This window comes from Bos taurus, chromosome 2 (assembly GCF_002263795.3).
Source record: "Bos taurus isolate L1 Dominette 01449 registration number 42190680 breed Hereford chromosome 2, ARS-UCD2.0, whole genome shotgun sequence".
NCBI lineage: Eukaryota > Metazoa > Chordata > Mammalia > Artiodactyla > Bovidae > Bos > Bos taurus.
The window spans coordinates 30707757-30730910 of record NC_037329.1 but is presented as its reverse complement, the minus strand read 5'-3'; the positions used below and the strand labels follow the sequence as shown (position 1 = coordinate 30730910).

Below are 23154 nucleotides of genomic sequence, written 5' to 3'. Positions count from 1 at the left end.
GTTCTTATTGAAATTGGCCTGTTTTCCCTTTTCTTTCAGCCTGAATAGTATTGTATATCTCTAAAGGGTTTTAAAAATAAATACTATACAAATATCAGGTGTTAACACAGATTTTTAAAAAGCTACTACAATGTAAGAGGAAAATAGAAACCATAGGAAAGTTGAAAAGTTAAGGGGGAAAATTATTATCAAGTAGAATATATGGCAGCTCTTTAGTTATTTTATTTAGCCAGCATGTTAGGTTTTAAGAGTTTGAATTCTAACACCTTTGGGTATATACTACTCATTCACTGCCACTGTCACAGTTTCTCCTGCTTCATACGAATACACTGCTGGCCCATACAAATTAAATTTGTAATTGCTAATGAAGAGTCATCTGAAATCATAAGAACAGTGATTAGCTTAAGGTTTATGTTTATCGTGACTTAAATATACTTACACACATACACATACAAGGATATTTACATAAATATACATAAACTCACCCCAATCAGCTCTCTCTTGTTTACTTAAAAAGTAACAGCAAGACAGTGGTAATCATATGGCAATATATAAATATATCCAACCATCATGTTGTACACTTTAAACTTACACAATATTGCATGTCAATTACAAGACAACAAATTAATAAGCAAATATAAGTAAGCACCAACATTTTTAAAAAGTGACAGCATGTATGTGGAAGTGTTAGTGACTTTAACTATTAATCCATTGTGAATGTGAAGATTGATTTTGCAAGCACTCAGTGATCTAATCTTCTTTAGCCCCCCAATAAATGTTTTCCATCTCCAAAGGGAGCTATACATGTGGCAATATATGATGATACTTTTCTTGGCATGATCATCCTAATTATTAATCATCTAGTAAGGCATAGATTGTTGAAAATAATACTCTGAATTACTGATGATAGCATTATAGTGCCCAATGACAAAGAAACATATCTATACATGCACCACAATAGTAACTAGGCACATTTTCACACTCATAGGCTGCTGCCTCTAAACTGGACACTTTAGATCTAAAGTAAAGGACAAACGTACAGTAAAATGATATATCAGAAGCTTTGGGTGTGGGAGGCAGAGCAAGAGAGGGCATATCTAAAGAAAAAAATCAAAACCTCTTGCATATTAATCAATTAATTTGGGATATGAGATTACAAATATGGGAATTTTCATTTTGTATTTCCAACTACATCAGTTTTCAAAAAATACCAATTTTTGGTTCTTTGCCATTTTCCTCAAAAAATCACTCTGGTACCAGAAAAAAAAACCCAAAACAAAACAGTGCATAAAGGTGACAGAAACAGCAATAAAAATATTCTGTTAACTGTTGATCTCTACTGATAGAGGTGCACTTTTAAGAGCACTTGTTTTAAATGGTATCAAACTCAGCATAGATAAAGACTAAGAGAAATAGGATATGATTGTCAAGTGAACATGCTTTTTATTAAGTATCTTATTTTAGGCTTTCTAACTGAACAACACTTAAATGCATTAAACTAAGATAAATGTTGGGAAGCTGAGATTTTTTTTAAAAAAATGAATGAAACATAACTTATTAGCGGACTGTTCTTTGGAAGGAGTCCCAGTTATTCACAAGTAAAGAAAAGGAATGTATAATAGGATTAATAGTTGTACTAATGAACAAAATCAGGTTCTATGGTCACCATTTAGCTTTGACATGTTAGAATTTAAGGGAATACAGCTAAGTTAAGAGATCTATAAGAACAAATCAGAAAATATTACATTTGCATTTTAAGTCATCTTTCTAGTCTCCTATTTATCCCATATTATGGAATTACGCTCTGTGATACTTTTCAAAACCAATATCATTTTTAATTCATCCTGTTCCAGGAACAAAAGGTTATATATTAAGTTATAGTTAAGTCCTATTTCTTGTCTTAGAGAGCTCAAAGACTATTATCTGGAAATTTCTTCCTTGTTAAATGATGGGATCAATGGACTTCATCCCTAAAAATTCATTTTTAATATGAACATCAATTTAAAATATTAAACCTATATTCCTAGGGATGGAAGAAGTTGCTTAGTGACTTCTATAAAGATTTTTTGAAAATGCCCCAAGGTACAGGTCTCTGAAATAAGAGAATAAGGTAGTTTGACCCTTTTTTAGCACTTACTTCAAACATAGTTTTTGTAACACGTGTGAATAATCCTTATGTGCCCATCTCTTTTCCTGCATCTTCATCTATCAAGTTATTCCATAGCCAACCCAGGCTCCATACTGTCTTTTCTATCTAACCTAAAGCCATGTGGTTCTCACCAAATGATTCCATTCATGCCCCACAACCTTCCATCTCCAGTGACAGTATCCACCCAAACAACCAGAAGCCTGGCTCCCTAGTTGAGCTTGAGTTATTCAAATCACTCTGTTTTTGACAAGAAGAAAAGCAATACAGTAATCAGGTGATAAAGTCCTATCTAAAAGCAAAGCTCAAAATGTCTGTGTATAATTTGGCTAACTACTTATCAGATATGAAATTCAGGTCCGTATGGCAAACCAGACATTTTCCCGTTATGTGCTTGGCTTGCAGATCTACTCCATTCGTGATTTGTCTTCAATCTCTAAACTGTTTCACTGGTGTCTATGATATGATTTGGCTCACTGAAGCTTAAACTTTTGAGAAGCAAAAAATGCTATTATTTTTATATTTGGCTCTAGCTGTCCACTTTCATATAGTGCATTTAGGAACAGGAAGCATCCCTTTAAATACTATCCATTTATCTAACATATAAAAAGAAAGACTTTAATTCCTTATATTAGTTACTAAGGACTGTTGCTTGTCAAATACATTTCTGTAGTTAAATAATAAAAAGCCAGAGTGCTTAACTGAAAAGAGCATTAGTCTAAACTAAGAAAATGGTCCCTTGAAATATTTATGTCTTACTTTTCCCATCAGTAAAATGGGATAAAGTTACAAGTGGTGCTTCTTTCTTGCATGGCTACTTGAGGATGAAAGAAATGTTTAAAACATCTCAGGAGAAAATTCAAGTCCATCAAAAGGTTGAATAAATTCAAGTTACCCAGCACAACCCCCTCAAAAGGCCATATGAAATTGGACTCAGAAAGGGAGAATGGTTGAAATATTTTTTCTTTCTCTCCAAGAATGATTTCTTACTTTTCCAATTTAATAATGATATTTCTGTTTATTCTGTGCTCTTGATATTCAGTAAAAAGTCATTTCAATTTTGGCAATATATTCACTGAAACCTTTTGGGTTTTATTCTCTCTGCAAATATTATAAAATTGTAATTTTTTCTATAAATTTAGCAGCAACGTTTACAAAATTGTTGCAATACAGGTCACCTTATAATCTCTTTGGTCCTATGAAATTCTCTACAACTAAACTGAAATCTCACTGTTTTTTACAGCACAGTATGTCCCTTGCCTTAAGAGGAAAGAATAGACAGTTGCAATAAACAAAAACGGAGTAAGAAATTTCTACTTTGTAAACCCTTTTTCCTTCTGGCCCATCTGCTGTAGGTTTGATGGGGGAGGGGGTTCTCATCATCAATCAAAGTCTCAATAAGCATTTCTTATGTTAATGACCGTTAGAGTCTTGTGAACTTAATGCTGAACGAATATAAATACAAAGCTCTTCTGTATGTACTATTACTGTGTGGACATTTTAGTCTATCTAACATACTTTCATTTAACACATGTCATGAATTGACAGAAAGCTTCTGTTGACAGAAAAAGTGTTCTTGAAATGGCTTACATATTGGCAGACGTGTTGAGCTGAAATGTGACATGTTTGTTAAGGCCCATTAGCAAAGCCTGAATACCTCTTGATGTGCAAGTGTCCGTACTCTGAAAGAAACTGACCTCTGACTTCAAAGAGATCACATTAGGCAAACAAGTACAAGCAAAATCACAGGCCCCGCTCTTGGACATAGCAACAGTTGAAGCATATCTCTTCTGTATTTAGAAGAAAAGGAGGGAAGGGAGAAAAATTGTTGGCAAAGGGGATAGTAATGATGATTGGTACTTGAGGAAAAGGCCCAAGAAGTTTTATCCATTGGAGAAATTTTTAACAAGGCTGAAAATGTGTTATCAGCTGTGGAACAGCTACTAGAAGAGAGAAATTGCAAGATATCCTGTCCGATCCAATTCTCATAACCCTGTTGTGATGGGTGAGAGGAGGAAGTGTGCACAATCTTTCCAGCTTTTCATCTGTTTTCTATTGAGACAAGCTCAGAAAACACAAACTGGAAGCTGGTATTAAACAATAATTCTGTCCTCTGAATAGCAACCTGTGTGTTACCAGTGTTATCAAATATTCTAAAGACAGCTATCTAAAATCTTATGTACATTTTATGTCTATATTCTAAAAACACTTTTGCAACAACTTGTTCAACAGCATTGAGCATCCCCCAGCGTGAAAGTCTTGTGGGAGGCACTAAAGATATAAATGTGAATAATGTGGAGCCTTTATCTTTGAGATCCCACTTTATTGTTATCTTTCTAGAAATGCAAACACATTACTACAGTATGATATTGTAAGGTGGATAGTAGAGTAATAAGTGAAGACATGTGAAAGAGAGAGAAAGGAATGGCCTTTTCTTTCTGTGCGCAAGGGATATGGAGATAGGTTTTAAAGGGAAGGCAATTTTGAGCTAAGTCTTAAAGGGTGAGCAAGAGTTGATTGATGAAGGAAAGAAGAGAGAATAAGGAGCCAGAGAACCATCTCTCAGTTAATACTGGCCTGTGGACCGAGGATGGGCTTCTATTCCAGAGTCTCCTATTTATCTCCAAAGATTTATGGGTCACTGCAGATTAAAAGTCACCCCTCAAATTGTTGCCTGGGAAACTCCCCAAGTATGTTATACTTTTCCAGTATATGATTAACTGTAACAAAACTGATGATGGGATATTAGGTTCATAAGTTCTAGCATCATGTCTCTCTGGGATAGCAAGAAAGCCAGAGTTAAATGGCTGGGCATTTGTTTTCCAGAACTCTCATGCATAAGGAATATTTTGTATGAATACATTAATATTTTCCCAATTAGATGCTTTTACCCCAGGCTTTCCAATTTTTCTGCTGTTGAGTTTCAACTAGAACTACATAATGCCCAGCTATAGATTTTTTATTTTTCATCCCAACATCTTCTTCCAATTTAAACATGTATCTCTTACTCTAGGGCCCTTACCTTCTTCTGCATGTGAAACAACAATCATCTCCTCCAGGCAAGTAAAATAATGTATCATAATGTAAGGCTCAGCAGCTCATTCAGAACTGAGACTTCTTGTGCCACCTCTAGTCACCCATTCTGGTTCACTGCCCCTGAGAGAAGGCCTGGGAGTGGACACGTGACCATTCTTGCAGTACCTCAAAGGTGAGCCACGAAAAACAGCACACACAGTGTGTAGTTGCTTGAAGAAAATGTTGAAAAGGAATCTGTTCATCAATGAAAAAAAATCACATCTTTGAAAAACCTGGTAGACCAGATGCATTGTGTCAAATCCAGCCCAAGGGTGGAGTGTGGAGGCAGAGTTCAATTTCCTTGATATCTGAAGGCTTAAAATCACAGCAGTTAAAATTGTTTGAACAATAGCCTTAATTTTAAATTCTTTTTCTACAATTAAATTAATTTAACATAATTAATTTTAATATAAAAATGATAATATCATTAATTTTTCATTGTATCAGTAACAGGCAACAGAACACTTATAAAACTTAGAAAAAGCCAAAGTCAAAAATCAAAATCACTTATTACTTGATGTCCAAGAGATAACTATTTTTTATGATTTTGATTCTACTTTTCTAACTATCCTATGCTTAAAACACTGAACTTGCAATGTGTATATTGTTTTAAACTCGTACATAATCCCTAAATTCCTTTAATTCCTCACCAGTCTTCTTTATACATTTTAGTTGTAATCATGTTTGTTTATATTTCTGGTAAATTTCTTCACTAGTTATTATCTTTTAAACATTTATATTTTTATATAGTCATAATGCTGACTTTAATGGCTATATGACATTCTATGACATTGATAAATATGTAATACGTAATAAGTATTAATATTAATTACATATATGTAATAAGTAATAATTTAATACTTGTAGTTTATTAAGTCTTAAATTTATTGCTTCCACCTGATTTCAGGGTGGCTATAATATATAGTAAATTAAAGCAAAGGGAAAAAATAAATAAATAAAGCGGAAGTGAAATAATGTAGTCATAGGCTTCCTGGTCAAAGTGATACTGTACAGACACAATGTAATAAGCATCAGTAGACCACATTAAAGTCACCTCACTGTGCATGGCTGGGAAATGGTAGCAATATAATGCCCAATTTTGTCTCAGTCATCATAATTCCCGTGTTTCACAGATAAATATGGGCTTCCCACATAGGTGACTCAGTGGTAAAGAATCCGCTTGCCACTGCAGGAGATGCAGGTTCAATCCCTGGTCTAGGAAGATCCCCTGGAGAAGCAAATGGCAACCCACTCCAGTATTTTTGCCTGGGAAATCTCATAGACAGAGGAACCTGGTGGGCTACTGTCCTAAGGGTTGCCAAAAGTAGGACATGACTTTGTGACTGAGTAACAGCAGCAACAACGGTCAATCACTACCAGGCTTCCCAGGTGGCTCGGGTGTGAAGAATCTGCCTGCCAATGCAGCTGATGCAGGTTCGATCCCTGGGTCAGGAAGATACCCTGGAGGTGGGCATGGTAACTCACTCCAGTAGTTTTGCCTGGAGAAGCCCATGAACAGAGGAGCCTGGCAGGCTACCGTCTAAGAGTTGCAAAGAGTTAAATATGACTGAAGTGACAGCATACACGTAGATAACTATCAGCAATTAAAGAGGCAAAGATTAAAATCTTGCTTTAGCTTCAAAAGAGTAGCAATAGCTGTGGTATCCCTGGTTGTCAGCTAAAGTTATCAGGAGTCACCCAGGAATCCCTCAGGAGTCACAGTATTCAGATAAAATGTATTTACAGTTCTTTCTATTCTTAATCCAAGGTAAGAAATTCTTAGAATATCTAGACAGAGTTTAAATGAGACTGTGATCAAAAGTCTTTTTTACTATTTATTTGCAAGACTGATGGCTTTTCTTCAATGGCATGTTGATGTTCCAAATTAAGATAGGTGTGAAAAGTGCTTTAGCCTGATAACCCGAATTAAATAACACCACTGTCTAATACAAAGGAACACATATATACTCTGATCACATGTGTATATCACAATTGTGTGTGTGTGTGTGTGTGTGTGTTTTAGTCTCTCAGTCGTGTCCAACTCTTGGCGACCCCATGGACCCGTCAGGCTTCTTTGTCCATGGAATTCTCCAGGCAAGAATACTGGAGTGAGATGCCATTCCCTTCTCCAGAGGATCTTCCCAACCCAGGGATTGAACCCAGGTCTCCTGCATTGTAGGCAGATTCTTTACTGTCTGAGCTACCAAGAAAGTCAATTATATACCAGTACAATAAGGGTGTATAATTTCCTTCCCTGGAGAGTTAAAAATTAGAGCCAAACATGCTTGGATCATGGTTTCATGTAATAGTGCTCTTTGATAAAAATAGATATGAATAATGAATACTAAACAGGAAGCTGACTATATGAATAGGAAAGAAAACGCATTCCTCATTTCAAAGAAGTCAGTCACTAGCATTAATAGCAAGCCTCGGGATTAAGCTCATTAAAACACCTGCCTAAAGGAGAAATCTAATTTATTTTTTGTATGTCTTCATGTTGTATGATTAATATAAAGCATGGAGGTAGATTTTGTGATCTGGACCATGATCTTAGTCTGCATAGAACACTTTTATATAGTTTCCTTATATGAGTATCACAGTTAAGTTCAATTAATGGTATTCCAGATTTGAAGTTTGATTGTGAAGTTGATTGTGCTTTCTTTACCTTTAATCAGGCCACTGAGAGAATGGAGAGAAATGTATATCTGGGTAATTGATTTTGTCTGTGAACTCCTCTGCCAGGCACTGAACACTCAGAATGGAATCCTTGTGTTCTTAGGGCCTGTACTTTTTCTGGGTGCATTTTAGGCATTCAGTGTTTACCACTGACTGGCTCCATATCTTTAATTAAGTACAAAGACTTTGAGAGTCATGTCACCTAGAGATCATTTTATACACTGCTCTGTTTGGCTGCCAATCTCTTGTTTCTCTCCTCAGGAATGCTGAGGCAGATACCCTTTCACGAGGATGAGAGATCCATGTTCTGTTGCCTGTGCCAATAACGAAATTGTTGGAGAGCTGGATGGCAAAGCTGTTGCCATTAGCATCTTTTTCATGAGCTACATCAAAAGAACCATGATGTCTCTCCCTGTCGGTGATCATAGCAACTCTTCCCAAGTTGGTACCTCCACAGGTTGCCAGTGTTAAATTTGATGAAATCAGTAATATTTGCAGTCTTCAAATCAATTTGAATGATGTCATTTACCTTGATGAGGAATTCAGGGTACAGATAGTGTGAGCATCATGGATCACCAGATAAGGGATTCCTTTTGTGCCCATGAAGATCTGTCTTACTTTCTACAACTGATACTTGGCCTCCTCAGGTGTAATATGATGAAGAGCAAAGCAATCCCTGATATCATAGATCAGAGGAAAATTCTCTCCAGTCTTGTCAATGCTGATGACATCCATAAAATCAGCAGGGTAGGTTGTATCAATGTGGACCTTGCCATCAATCTTAACGAAATTCTGTATGCAGATCTTCTCTACTTCATCCTTTGTTGGGGCATACTTAAGCCTGTTCCTTAGGAAAATAACTTGGGGGAAACATTCCCTCAGCTTATGGGGACTGGTAGCTGAATAAGGAGCAAACACACCAGTCAGTATATCCAGCATGCCATGCTCTGGAGCTGCTACACGTTTCACCACAAGTCATGGCTGCCCTAGGCATGAAAAGATTTCCTCTGTATTTCTAACATTGGTTACTAATATCATCATCCATGCTGTGCCCCAAATAAAAAATCCTGGATTCAGGGTTCCCCCTCATTCCCACCTAAGTATCTGCTGACTTACTTCCTTAATATCTTTCCTTTCCATAACTAGGGCTGCTACAGCCTTCATTCATAGCTTTGTAACCTTTTCATATTGGGTATTTCAACTGTCTCATTTGGTGTCCTTTTTTTCCAGACCCTCTCTCCAATTCATTCTTCTGAATCGTCTAATAACAAAACATAGATGTAGTCGAGCAATTTTTACATCCCCTAGGAGTACAAACTGATTCTTAGTTGAATTCCAAATAAGCCAGCATTACAAATGCACAACCCCATATCAAGATCAAATAAACTTACCATTTTCACAGTAAAGTTTTTAATTTCTTCCACATATACATTAGTCATGCCTCAGACTCTGTATATATTTTAGCTCTTCTGCCCAGAATACTCTTCTCCTTTTCCACAGAAGAACTCTTACTCATCCCTTAAGATTCATCTTCCATATCACCTCTTCTATGAAGCCCACTTGTGACTATCTCAAGTAACATGACAGCAGTAGAGACACACTGCATTAAAGTTATACTATCTGGGTTTGGATACTGACTCTGTCAGTCACTTAACTGACAAGTCACTTAACAAGTCACTTAACTAGCCTATTCCTTAGTTTTCTCATCAATGAAATGGAGATGGTAAAAGTAACTTACCTCATAGGCTTGTTGCAGTTGTTTTAAGAGTCAATTTATATGTGTAAAATAAAACACTTCAGTCTTAGTTAAGTACTTGATAACTATTAGCTATTTTTATATAGCGTATTCACTCCTGTCTTTATGTTCTTATACATTTTTCAATTAGAGGATATATCCCATTATGTTGTATCTATTTCTTTATATAGGTCCCTCCCTCTAGATGGAAAACCACTTAGCTTGCTGCCTGTGACTTATTCATCTCTTTAACCTGTCAGAGCACTGAATCAGATTCTGAGCATATAGTAATCAGTGAATGTAAAATGAATATGTGAATGAATGAATGAACTCAGGTAAATAATATGCTAAAACTGTTTCTGTGTGTCTCATATAAATCAGGGACTTCCCTGGTGGTTCAGACAGTAAATTGTCTGTCTATAATGCAAGAGACATGAGTTCAATCCCTGGGTTGGGAAGATTCCCTGGAGAAGGAAATGGTAACCCACTCCAGTACTCTTGCCTTGAAAATCCCTTGGAGAGAGGAGCTTCGTGCAGGCTACTGTCCATAGGGTTGCAAAGAGGCACAACTGAGCGACTTCACTTTCTTTCTTCTTTCTTTCATATAAATCAGAGTAGATTCAATCTAGTCAAGTACCTATAGACTTGTGTTAGTGAAATAAAATATAAGAAACTCCTTCCTGTGTCTTGAACCCCAAAGCAGTGTCATAGCTCTTTTGTGTGCATGCTTAGTCACTTGGTCATGTCTGACTTTGAGACCCTACAGACTGTAGCCTGCCAGGCTCCTCTGTCCATGGGATTTCCCAGGCAAGAATACCGGAGCGGGTTGCCATTTCCTTCTCCGGGGGATCTTTCTGACCCAGGGATTGAACCCCCATGTCCTGTGTCTCCTTGTATTGGCAGGCAGATTCTTTACCACTGATAGTTCTTCCAGTTATGATATAACCTTCCCATTGATACGGAAAAGCCACTGGTCCTATTAAATTATTATTTTTTTCTTTTTCTTTTCTTACCTGCCCAGTTCCATATTTTTGGTCCCATGTTAGACATCTAATTCAGCATAAAAAGAAATCTTTATAATCAAAGTTGATGGTCACTAAGAAATAAATGTATCCTTTGTGTTCTCAGAGAGGATGTTTGCTTCATTTACTCTTTTCTCTGGATAAATGCTGTTTTCTATGCCTTTGTGCTGATAAAGAAAATGAAGGGTAGGAGGAAACCTGGATACTTTCTTCTCTGGGTCACTTTGCATAAAGACTTCTTTGCAGCCATGTTCAGATGATTTATGTACATATTGTATATGCAGCAGAGCAATTATAGCAATACCTACCATTTAACCTGCATCATTCTGCATGGCTGTTCACTGGCTGCTTAACCTAACATCTGCTACTTTGGTAGTCTAGTATCCAAATAGAAGAATCAGAAAAATATAGCTCTAGTAGACTTGTATATTTTGATAGGTGATGGTGTGTAGTTTCCTGGGGTGTGGAGGGGCATATTTTGTCTTAGTCTGAATTATCCAAAAGTATCTACCTTTTTAATCTTTGTAGAATTAAGACATATTTTTATTTTCCCAAGTTAGGAATCAAATAGCAGAAAGAAACATAAGTGGTCTCCTCTATGTACTCTATCTATTTAAGGAAGATCCTGTTGTTTTATAGTCTTTTGTAAGCTCCCAAACACAATGTTAACAAAATCTGATGTAAACCAATTTTCACAATATTTGAAAGTGGACAAACTGAGGCCAATACAAATCAAACTACCCATGAAATTACTAAATCTGTCTAACAAAGCTCCTTAGATGCTCTTTACTGGTCATATATAATTTGTAACTAAATCACAGAACTGTTGAATTTAATGCAATAAATCAGAGAGCTTGGCTTATCCAACCACTTTAAAATTCCTGCTTTCTTTATGATGAATTCCTTTCTCTCCATTCCTCAGTTGCCAGGGTTTCATCGTTTCTTCGTATCTCCTCTTCCTAAGACTGCCTGCAGCCTTGCTCCTCTCCTGCCAACATTGCTTTCCTTATCCATCACTTTAACCATACCTCCTTCTCTATGCCTTGGTCACTTCCCAGTGTCTCCTACGTTGCAAAAATCTCTGCACTTCAAGCTTCATCACACTCCAAGCAGGGGCACCAGACTTCCTTTTTTCTCTTTTAGCCTCCCAGCACATGCCTAAATCTCCTGCCACCCAAACTTCCTCAAAGTTCCTCTTTTTATAGTAAAGCTATTGCCCCTGTTTCTGGGTTTTTCCCAAAGTACCATTACTGGGAATTCCCTTTTCTTCTGGCTAGTGAAGCAATCTCTTCTCTGTTCAGATATCCCATTCCTGCAATACAATCGTCTTAAATAACTCAGTCCTCATGGGCTTGGACACGCTCTTTTTTTTTTTTTTTGCTTTTTTCTCCACCCTCCCAAATTGTATTTTCTTTTAATGAATCCATTAAATTCATCCATTTCACTGAATGTTTGCATGCTAATTCACTTCAGTCGTGTCCAACTCTTTGTAACCCTATAGACTGTAGCCCACCAGGCTCCTCTGTCCATGGGATTCTCCATGCAAGAATAATGGAGTGCGTTGTCATGCCCTCTTTCAGGGGCTCTTCCCAACCCAGGGATCGAACTCCTGTCTCTTAAGTCTCCTGCATTGTAGATGGATTCTTTACCACTAGCACTCCTTGGGAAACATGTATGTGTATATATATATATGTATTTGTGTGTGTGTGTGTATGTATATATATATATACATATATATATGATTGCCCTTTCTTGTACTTTTATGTTTATTATGTTGTCTCTGTCCCACACATGTAAATAGGTTCTAGATACCAATATCTGAGTAACTACCACAACACTTAGTGCCTAAAACAGCAACCATTTTATTACATCTTTTGAATTATTTAGGACAAGAATTTGAGAAAAAGTCAGCTCAGCAATTCTTGCCCCATAGTAACAACTAGGGTAACTTCACGATACACCTTTGGTGGATAGGTAGATTTGGAGGCTCCACGATGGCTTTACCTATGGGTTAGGCATCAGGAATGGCCAGAATCCTGGGCTCAGTTCAGATCATTTGATCACAGTGCTACTATCTGGCTTCTTTGTGACAGTCTTACTGTAGTTATTCCTCTCACATGGCAAGTCAAGGCTCCTGGAAGGCTCAAGAGACTCCAAGAGCTGGAGTGGAAGCTTTATAGTTTCTTAGGACCTAACCTTGGAATCTCCAAAACATCACTTGTGCAGCCTCTATTGGTTAAGCAAATCATTAAGGCTAACTTAGAATGAAGACAAGGGAAATGAAATTCAACCTTTTGATGAGAAGGATACCGCAGGAATATGTAGCTATTACATGTTATATATATAGGTATAGACATCTAGATATGATATTTGATAAATGATTTTCTGATTTTATGAAACAATATTGAAAAGAAATTATATTCATTGTACCTAAAATACCTGTTAAGTCAATAAAATAGTCAAACTTTAGAAAACATATCTCTGCTGTACTACTCCTCCCATAACTTGCTGAGCAACTTTTATTTTTTAGCTAGATAGATTATAATCTTCTTGGGTATGGTGTATTTTTCATTTTTATATCCCTAGCAACTCTCTCAAGCTTAGTACATAGTAAACTCTCAAATGTTTGTTGAATTGAATTGAGTTAGTCCTGGATTTTGACATTGACGTGGCCAACTTATTGACTTCTTTGAATGTACTATAAAGAAGGGTGAAGGTAACTTGAAAATCCAGCCTTATCAAGGGTACATCTAACATGACATACTGGTATATGCCAGTGTGTGTGTGTGTATGTACATGCCAATTAATACGGTTCTAGTTAATGCAGGTGATGGTATCTGTTAATCTTCATCTTTCTTCATGCAGTAGAATTTTCAAGGGACCATTCACTTGGCGTGTCTATATCCAAGTAACTGAATGAATTGGATAGCAAACATTCTGGATTACTTCTGACAAGCTTTAGTTATTTTGTAGAAAAAAGGGGCAAACAAAATGATTCTATTATGCCTCTTTGTCATTAGAGAGAAGTCAAGCTAGTAAGAGTCAATAATAAGAATTGACATATCTTTTTTGAATTCACAGCTTTTCATATACAAAGCAAATTAAAATTTTCTTTTAATCTTGGATGGAATTTCCTTCTTTAAGCTGTGATCTTGTGTTTCTCTGGTAATTTCGAATGTAAAGAACTCTTGGCTGATGAACCTGTTATATAAGCAGAGGCATTGCTGTTCATTGTGTGAGAATCAGAAACTCTGCTGCAATTCTCTTGTCATGTCCCTGACCAAGTAACAGAATTTTGATTGCAAGGATGGGTATATTTTGTAATTTGTTTTAATCCTGAGGCAATTTTGAGATTCATTCAAATTACTTACTAAATTCATTTCTAGTTTATTTTCTGCAGGTATTAGGGAAAAATCACCTCTTGTTTCAGAAAGTCCTATCTACTTACTAGAACTGTTTATCTCTGCTATTAGGAAAATGCATTTAAAAATTCTCAACTATTCATTAGAATTTTACATTGTTTCTCCTTACTTTACTAATATTAGTTGACAATGCTTGGTTAAAACTTACTTAGAGAACTGAAGTATAAAAATATTGCTATTTATTTCCATGATATGTTTTCCAAGGATTTTTCTGTTCCTATTTTGCAGACTTGACAAATAAGGCATAAGATGATAGAATAATTCACCAAGGTCATTTAAGACAATAGTAGACCTGGGAAGCTTATTACTGTTTCATGATCATTTTGTTTTTTTCTAGATCTTTCCAACTCTGTTGTCCATTTTTAAATACCTTTTTCAACATTAATGAATTTCATAAGCTTTTACATTTAATACATTGTTTACAGACTATAGTCTTTCCATTGGAGATATTATTTTACTGATAATTTGTTTAAACTGCTTTCTATATCTATATCCCTTGTATTTATACAGTTCTTTCTTATTATAAATTATTTCTTTACATACATTCATACAAAATTCATACATATAGATTTTTATTTTTAACTTCACAACCTTTGCCCCTCCCTCTCCCCAAAATTTGAAAGTAACTTAGTTTTCTGCTGATTCTTTTTTTCCATTTGGCGACCATTTTATTTCACTGTTTTTGAAGTGATGCAGTAACAGAAAAATGGCTGCCTTTTGTTTATTTCCTTGTACATTAACATGATGACATCATCAAAGATATTAGCTACAATATGCATATCTTTAAGAACCCAGAATTACACTATAAGCCAGAAACCCTTGTTTTCCTTTTTCTTTTAATGCCCCAAGGTTTTCTAGCTTTAGCGCATCTCTTGTTTGCAGGGGGAAATGAACATGAGCATTTTGGAACAAATACATTAAAATGGTGGCATTTGAAACATATCTGAATATTTTTTCAAGGTTAAGAAAAATCCATGAAAAGACATTTATTTAAGTCATGAAACATTCTAAATCAATGTTAACACTACAAAAAATATTATAAAGAATGATGTTAAATCATCATATTTAGAGACTGGCTATTTAGCCACACATGCCTATTTGGGCTTTAAATTATTTTTTAAAATTTCAGCTGACACAAAAAAATTTTAAGTTATAATTATTTCCAAAAAATAACTTCTCATTAATGAAAAGTTTAAACAGGTATATAGATTTACTATTTTTAGGATTACTATATTACTTACAGGCATTATTAAAATGTTCCATATATCTAACTGTACAGAAAATCTTATTTTCTGATATTTATGTATGGTGTTTCTGACTTTTACTTCGTGCTCTTTGTTGCACATTGCATGTATTTGTCCTAAGATTTCCATTGAGATTAACAAGAAACAAGCTTTCAATTACCAATTCAATTTAGATTATTAAAGAGATAAGAAGTTTATTTTTTCATCAACTTCCAATTATTAAATAGCTTTTTCATTTGGAAATCCACTATCCATTTTCAAATTTTGAGAAATAATTTTAGGTAATTATTTTAAAATATACTTTGGAAAGATAATCTGACTATACCTATGTGTATATATGTACATGTATTAATTCAATATTTACATAGAAGAAAATTTACTATAAATGTTGAGTAGTCAGCTTTGAAACTACTTGTTAACACTGAAATCAGATAAGGTAAACCATATGCTTTATTGAGGTAAGCTGTCTAAAATAAGTTACTGCGATTTTAAGAATTAATATGAACCACATGCCCTTTAGATCTTTAAATTGAAATCTTCATTGTTCTTTTAAGTCAGCTCTTCTAGGAATGTGTCATCTTTTGAGAAGATAAATTAATCATCTACCTCACTTATATACATCAATAAAAGACACCCACTCTCTCATCTACTTTATCAAAAGTAATTAGAACATCTCTATTTTTATTCATATGTCGTATCTATTAGTGACTGAGATTTTCATTGAGGCGATTTTGAGGGAAACAGTGACTTATCCTTTAGAAAACAACCAAGAAAAAGAAACACCAGCAATCTAAAGGTTAAACATACTGTCAAATCATTCAGTTCAGTAAGGTTCTTTAATAACATTTGTACAAAAGTACTTTCAGAAAGCAAAAGGTGGGAAACAGCTTTTTCCTTAGTTCCCCTTCCTTAAATTATTTTCCAGCCTCCTATTAAAATGAAATCTAGTGAACTTCTTTTGAATTCCTGCTCAAATGTTTTCTATAATAATAATAAAAAAATCTTGTGAAGGGATTTCCATAAGTTGTGCTGCATTAATGACTTAGAGCAGCTCCCTAATCTGTTATTCCTTCCTCCTAGCAGACCTCAGCTGATAAAAATATCCATAGACACAGTGAAGTCAGTGGCATGCCTGGCTTTCTCAGACAAAACTCCCATGTGATCACATATAGGCAGCCTCAGTGAGGCTGATGCCGTGCAGCAAGCAGTAGGTAATGAGTCTTTGTGCAGAGTGAAGCTCTTGTCGATGAACAATAAAGCATACGGTACCAGCAATAAAACACAGGGCTGGCAAATTTCAGAAGATTCCGCTGAACCAGGAAGAACAGTGCCTTCGGTGATGCTGACACACATTAGAAAATGTTAATCAATTTATTTTGGATTCTAATGAAAAAAGAGTGCAAGGACTAAGACTACAGCTATTTGAACAGGTCAGTGATTTTATAAATTACTCCAACACTTCCTTGTGTTTGATTGGATTTAAATTAGGATGGGCTGATGTGCATTTTGCCTTAAAAACTTTGCAAGATATTTACAGTGTGTAATATGAAGGATGCACTTGAATTGACCCAACTCAATTAAATGGCTGATGTAGTCAGATGTGATAGAGAAATGTTTATATGATTATAGTAAACTGAAAAGTTATTTATCCTATTTAAAAATTTATGGGTTAAAAAAATCATTCAGTAATTTCTAACCTTCTATAATGCAGAAATAACATATGGCAGAATACTAACAAATAGCTCAAATAAAAATCTTCACATTTATTTTTCCAGGATTAAAAAATTCTGTACTGCAATAGTTTGTGTTTTATGAATTGGATGATATAGCATTCAAAATTTATTGATATCTTTCAGTGTACTACAAGAGATTTAACATAGTTAATTATTTAAATAACAAATTTTAAAACCAAGAAAATTTTGAAATGTTAATACTGCTATCTCCCAGAACAATGCATTTTATATTTAAGTATAAAATAGCATATATCTATATTAATCTGTTGTGTGCCTTTTATTTTTCATGTTATATTTCTTTATTGCATTAAACCTTTTATTTCCTAAATATTACTCACTCATTAAAGGAGAAAACAAATTAGCTTAATTTTAAAAAGAAGAATGGATTAATTATGTGATGATGCATACTTCCATTGACTCACCATTTAGAAAAGAATATGTGCCTTCATGGGTATTTATAAAAATATGTATACATGACCTTCTGTACCTAGAAAATAATCACTTCTTAGGTTTAGGAGCAAGAGAGTTTGTGTTTTAAATAGAGAGACTGCTGTGTGTAGGAAGACAAGGGAAGAAATAACTCTAGCAAATAATAGCACAACACTGAACATCTCTGCCAAAGAGAGACAAGCGTTACTGCTGCATGAATCTTTAGATCAAAACACATAGTTTAACTTTGCTCCACATTTTTACTGCTGTGTTGTTTTAAAGGCATCGTGGGACCTAAATTCTTTACAATTAATTTCTCGGACATCATTTAGGATGATCTTAAGGCACTAGGGCGCATTTAACATTTTATAGAATTACCACAGTGACTTCATGTACTCAATGCCTGTAAGATGCTGTTTAAACCACAACAAAAAGAAATATCCTGTGTTCCTGATTATGCGTGCACTGTGCCTTCCAAGGGGGGAAAAATAGCTATGTTTCAAAAACAAGAGGAGTTAATGAAAATTTTAAATTGGCCTTCCACATGTATTTAAATGAAGTATTTGACTATTTGGGTTTCCTTGGTTACCATAGTCGCTGCTGACAGCTTCTTTTTGGTGGGGAAGGGGAAAGCAGGACTCTAAAACAAAGAGTTAAAAACACTTATACATTAATAGACAAGGGGGGCTGGGGGTGGGGCTGTGATGCGGGCAGCCCGGCGCAGTCGGTGCCCACCCCCTATCGCGGATTCCAGTTCTCGGGTGATTCAGGTATTCTGGCAGAACTGCAGTTCCACAATTCCTTACCCAGCATTCCGTTTCAGCTGCTGGAGGGCTGCCCGAGCCTTATGCAAATGAGACCAGCTCCGAGGCTTTGACTGCAGAAGCGAGAGGAGGGGGGGCAGAAGGGAGTTCAAAGGTCACAGGGCTGGTGGAAAGCTGGATCAGTTGCCCGAAAAAAATGCACTGGGCTCCTCTGCAGCAGTGTTTTGCAGCAGTTACATGAAGTGTGCTTTATGTCTCAGAGTGAAGATCTTACAGCGTGTGTGCCGTAGTCGTTTAAAGTGCACGCAGGTACGGTGACAGATTTCGTGATGCGCCTGATTTTATTTCTATAAAAGACACCGATGAGGATTGGCTATTTTAATTCATTGTGGAAATCGGCAGGGTGTTCTCGATTTTCAGCTTCCCTTAACTAGTTTATTAAATCTTCTTAATGTTGTCTCAATTTGAAACGTGGGTGTTTTGTTCCAATGGAATAATGTCATGGGAGAAAAAAATTGGATTGAGGATTCTAAATAATTCCATTTTGGAGAAAGTTTTTGATTGCAGGGAGGTATCTGGGTTGAAACATCTAGTTGAATGTCAAGACTTTAAAGTTTTAGAGGATTTTCACATTTTTAAGAATTTTGTTTTAAATAAGAACCTAAGATTCTTGTGAGGTATCTGGAACTAAATAATGGAGTTCTTTTGTTCATAACCCACATGATACCATAAGGACAGTTTCAATAAGTTATATTTTCATTTCCTTTTAAGAGAGGGTTCATTTTGGAGAGTCTTCATTCTGTATTTCATTACTAAACATGTTATCAAAGAAATAATTTCTTATTTGGGGGTTGCATCCTTTAAATACTTTAATTTTCATAATTGTTATTAATTTTCTTTGGGACTTTTTAGATAATGCTATTTTGAACTCAACATGTTCAGCTTCCTATGACTTTTCCTTTCAGTTAAGTCTGGATTGTGAAGTGAACCTCATAAATGTCACAGGCAGGAAAAAAGTCTTTTTCCATGGACTAAATTTCACACTTTCGTAAAATGTGTGATTACATCATAGTAAAGTCTGACCTGAACCAAACAAATGTGTCCTCACTTTTATTGTTCATATTGCTTTTTTATTTAAAAAGCATATTTTTAAGTAAACTTAATTAAAGCAGCATGATCAGACTATCTATGTCATTAAAATTTTCAAATATATCAATTCAGCAGTTACAATGCTGATGGGGAAAAATGTTATTGTAATTTGCATCAGATATGTATATGTTTACATTATAGTTATATGTGTATGAAAATAAGTTGGAAAGATGGAAGAGGCAAAATAATGTTTTGTCGTGAAATTGCTTTATGCTTTCATATTTGCCTAAGATATTTTGAGTGAATTTTATGAACCTTACCTACAAAGAGCTAGCACATGTTTAGATAATTACTTTCTTTTGCATTAAAAAGGGGGGTATTAATTTTATTATAATGATTATCAAGATTTGGTAGTTTGGCACTAATATCTGTTATTTTAAAATGGGGTACGGGGAGCATGAGGGGCAGACCAAAACAAGAGAATGGCCATTTAAAACAGTGAAGGACAAGTATTTTAAATATTTATGAAATCACTTCATAGTAGTCATTTAGGGCCAGATTCTCATCCTTTATCTCTCTGTGGGGACATTCTGACATTTATCTAGGATCCTGAGATTAAATTAGGAAAAGATACTCATATTTTGTATGAGTTTTGTAAAAAGAAATAAACTGCCATTTTCTTCTAAACTCTCATTTGTAACTTTCAGTAATGACTGAAGCTTAAGGGGGTATATTTTAAGTCAATCGCTCCTTTTTATGTTGAATGGAAAATGCTGTCCTTTGGTCCAAAGAATATATTTGGTTACTTTTGTTTTATATATAGGTATATAATTGTTTTGAAATACATATTTACATATATTTTATATATTTATATGTTATATATAATATATATGATATATATATTATATATGTATGCATACATACTACATGCATACATGTATTTCAAACAGCCAAATAAAGTCTTTCTTACAGTCAACTATATTTTATCCAACAATTTTGAAAAGCAAACCTCTTTACTTTTAGCTCAGGTCATGCCCAGAGTTTATACCTACCAACCCTCTACATGTGTTACAGGCAGGGCACAGGGAAGAGGAAAGAACTAGGTTTAAAGTTCATTTAGCCTGTCCAGCACTATTAACTTTGTAAATGCAACTGCTACTACCCGTTAGCACATTCTGAATATAGAAATAAAAACAGTGCGGGCAAAGAAGGAGCGCCTGTGAACAGTCTTGTAGAAAATGTGGTAATAGACAAATGTGAAATAAAGAGAATTGTTGTGCTTTCGTGAGCCACGAGAGAGCTATATATGTCCTGCAGCAAATTTATGGCTTTGAATATCCTGGAGAATTTATGTCTCTATGCAAATTCACTCAAAACTTTGAAGTCTTTTTTGCATTTGCTTGAACCATACAGCTTCCATACAAATCTCAGCAGCAGGTACCTAGTAAGTTCATGGTCTGGATACTTAAATGCATATAGAAAAATGCATTTCTATAAATGCAAATGAAATTAAATTTAGAAAGTTAAGAGTAAATAGAGTAATGTAAAAACAAATCATTGAAGGATATACACTTAGTGTACTTTAAGAGGTGGTATTATATCAGACTTCAAAGAAATCTTTAAGGATTTTTCAAAAATTAATTTCCTGCTTTCTGATTACCAATCTGTCTTTGTCATCATTTGAAACTAGAGACCATATTGTAAGCTTGGAAAAGATTTTAGGGCAAACATGTTGTACTCAGTCTAGCAGGATGGAACATAATCTAAAATCTACAAATAACTGTTGTTGTCTCAAAATTGTGTGTGTAGGTTTTAGGTTGGATTATCAATATATGTGTCCTTCTTCTGAACTTCTGGTGCGTATGAAAAAGAAAGAAGAATAAAATTACAACATATAGATGGAAAATGTTCAAAATAATTGAATATTCAAAACAATCACATTTTTTCATCTTAACCTGGCATTTCTTAGGAAACAAAGCAAATGATTGCATTTTTATTGCCTATTCTAAAATGTAAATAGACTTGTATTCATTTTGTTGAAGAGTATAAGGATAATAAAATTGTAAGATGGTTTTAAAGGTCTTATTTTTATTCCATATTATTAGACAGATGGCAACATTATAGTAATACTTTGTCTAGGACAGTTGGAAAGTAATCTACTAAATTAACCAATTTTCCAAATATGTAAAGTTTATAACTTAAATGGCCAGCTTTTCTTTAATGGTTATTGGTTTCATGGAAGTAAGATATGGTACATATCATTCTGCTTTGTTGAGCAAAGTGGAAATCAGTTTAGGTCCTTCTTTATGGCAAAAGAATCATTATTTTCACCATTACACTGACTTATAGCAAATGATAACACTGTTCCTCAACTGTGTACCCCAATACTAAATAGTGTTAGTTGCTCAGTCATGTCCAACTCTTTGCGACCCCACAGACTGTAGCCTACCAGGTTCCTCTGTCCGTGGGATTCTTCAGGCAAGAATACTGGAGTGGGTTGCCATTCCCTTCTCCAGAGGATCTTCCCCACACAGGGATTGCACCCGGGTCTCCTGCATTGCAGGCACATTCTTTACCATCTGAGCTACAGGAAAGTCTAGTACTAAATAGTGTTGCTATTATACACTTTTTAGCATATAGCTTTATATACTTTCTATATACTTTATGTGCCTTTTATATTTTACTCTTTCTTTTCTCCTGTTAATATTTATTATTTTAGTAATTAATAATTACTCCTTATCTGAAAGTAATTAAAAATGAAGTATATGTACTTTATTTTACATTAAATTCTATATAGCTTAGACTTTGGTGGGCAAAGTGGGGAGAGGTAAACATCCCTCTATACTACCCCATGTGCTGACCTTCTGACACATGCAGATATGTAGTACACTAAGCATAGAAACATAGAATTTGTCTTCGTTTTTCTTACATTTAGGATATTTAAAATCATGTTGGAACTCCAGATAAATGAGAAATTGATTTTTGTTGCTACAATGAGAATCTGTCATACTAAATCACCAACAGGGATTTGAAATTACCTTTTCTGATAGGGAAATGAGGAATTTCTAACAGGTATACCAAAGAAAACACACAGACCAATTATCTTGGTGGCATTTGACTAAACACTGGTGCATGTATCTATTCTTACCAATTTCAGGAGTTGTGGTCTATTTCATTCTTAAATCCTGGGACTTTTAGGTACACCACCTTCTACCACCATGCTAATTATTACTCAGGCAATCTCTCATCTCCGTGTAAGCTTATGAATGCACATATTCATTTAGAAATGCATTATTTAGTCATTTGTGTGTGTGCATGCATGTATACATGTATGTACACCTAATATTCCCCCCAATCATATACAAGAAAAGTAAGACAACAGAGCCATCAATCCCTATTTCTTCAAAATTCACTAGTATAGTGTATATGTTACGATACATACAGTGGTTAATATCATACCCGTTAATAGATGGTCTCTTACATTCCGAAGATTTTTGAAGAGCTGAAGAAATGTTGCTTCTCATTCTGTAAGAATTAGAATAGTCCAAAGTACTGGGGATAAGTTCTATATCATGGTCTTCTTTTGCCCACTAGCATTTAAAAATGCCTGAGAACTACTTTAACAAGCCTGGGTAATTTCTCTAATACAACAAAACATTGTAAATCTAGGGGAATTCATGAACAACTGAAAAATCAGGAAAATATTGTATATTGTTTTCTTGATAAGTAAGTGCTTTTATTATGTAGTTTTAAAGAGTGTGAGTTCACACTATATTGTGGAGCGTGAAAAGACTGAATAGCATAGTGTTTGGGAGTTTA

General features: G+C 35.0%; 1 protein-coding gene and 1 pseudogene across 3 annotated transcripts in view; one reads left to right on the top strand and one right to left on the bottom strand.

Annotated features, from left to right (window-relative positions):
• CSRNP3 (cysteine and serine rich nuclear protein 3) overlaps nucleotides 1-23154 on the top strand; it is a 204749-nt gene that overhangs the window by 82066 nt on the left and 99529 nt on the right. Inside the window, exon 1 of one of the 3 annotated variants that reach the window (XM_005202484.5) lies at nucleotides 16275-16750. The exons of 1 other annotated variant lie outside the window; for it this stretch is intronic. The gene's annotated coding sequence lies outside the window, so the exon portion shown is untranslated. Of the gene's footprint in view, nucleotides 1-16274; nucleotides 16751-18083; nucleotides 18556-23154 lie in introns of those variants that run through there. One more of the 3 variants, XM_005202485.5, reaches the window with a different exon arrangement.
• On the bottom strand, nucleotides 8112-8872 carry LOC787863 (small ribosomal subunit protein eS4, X isoform-like; annotated as a pseudogene).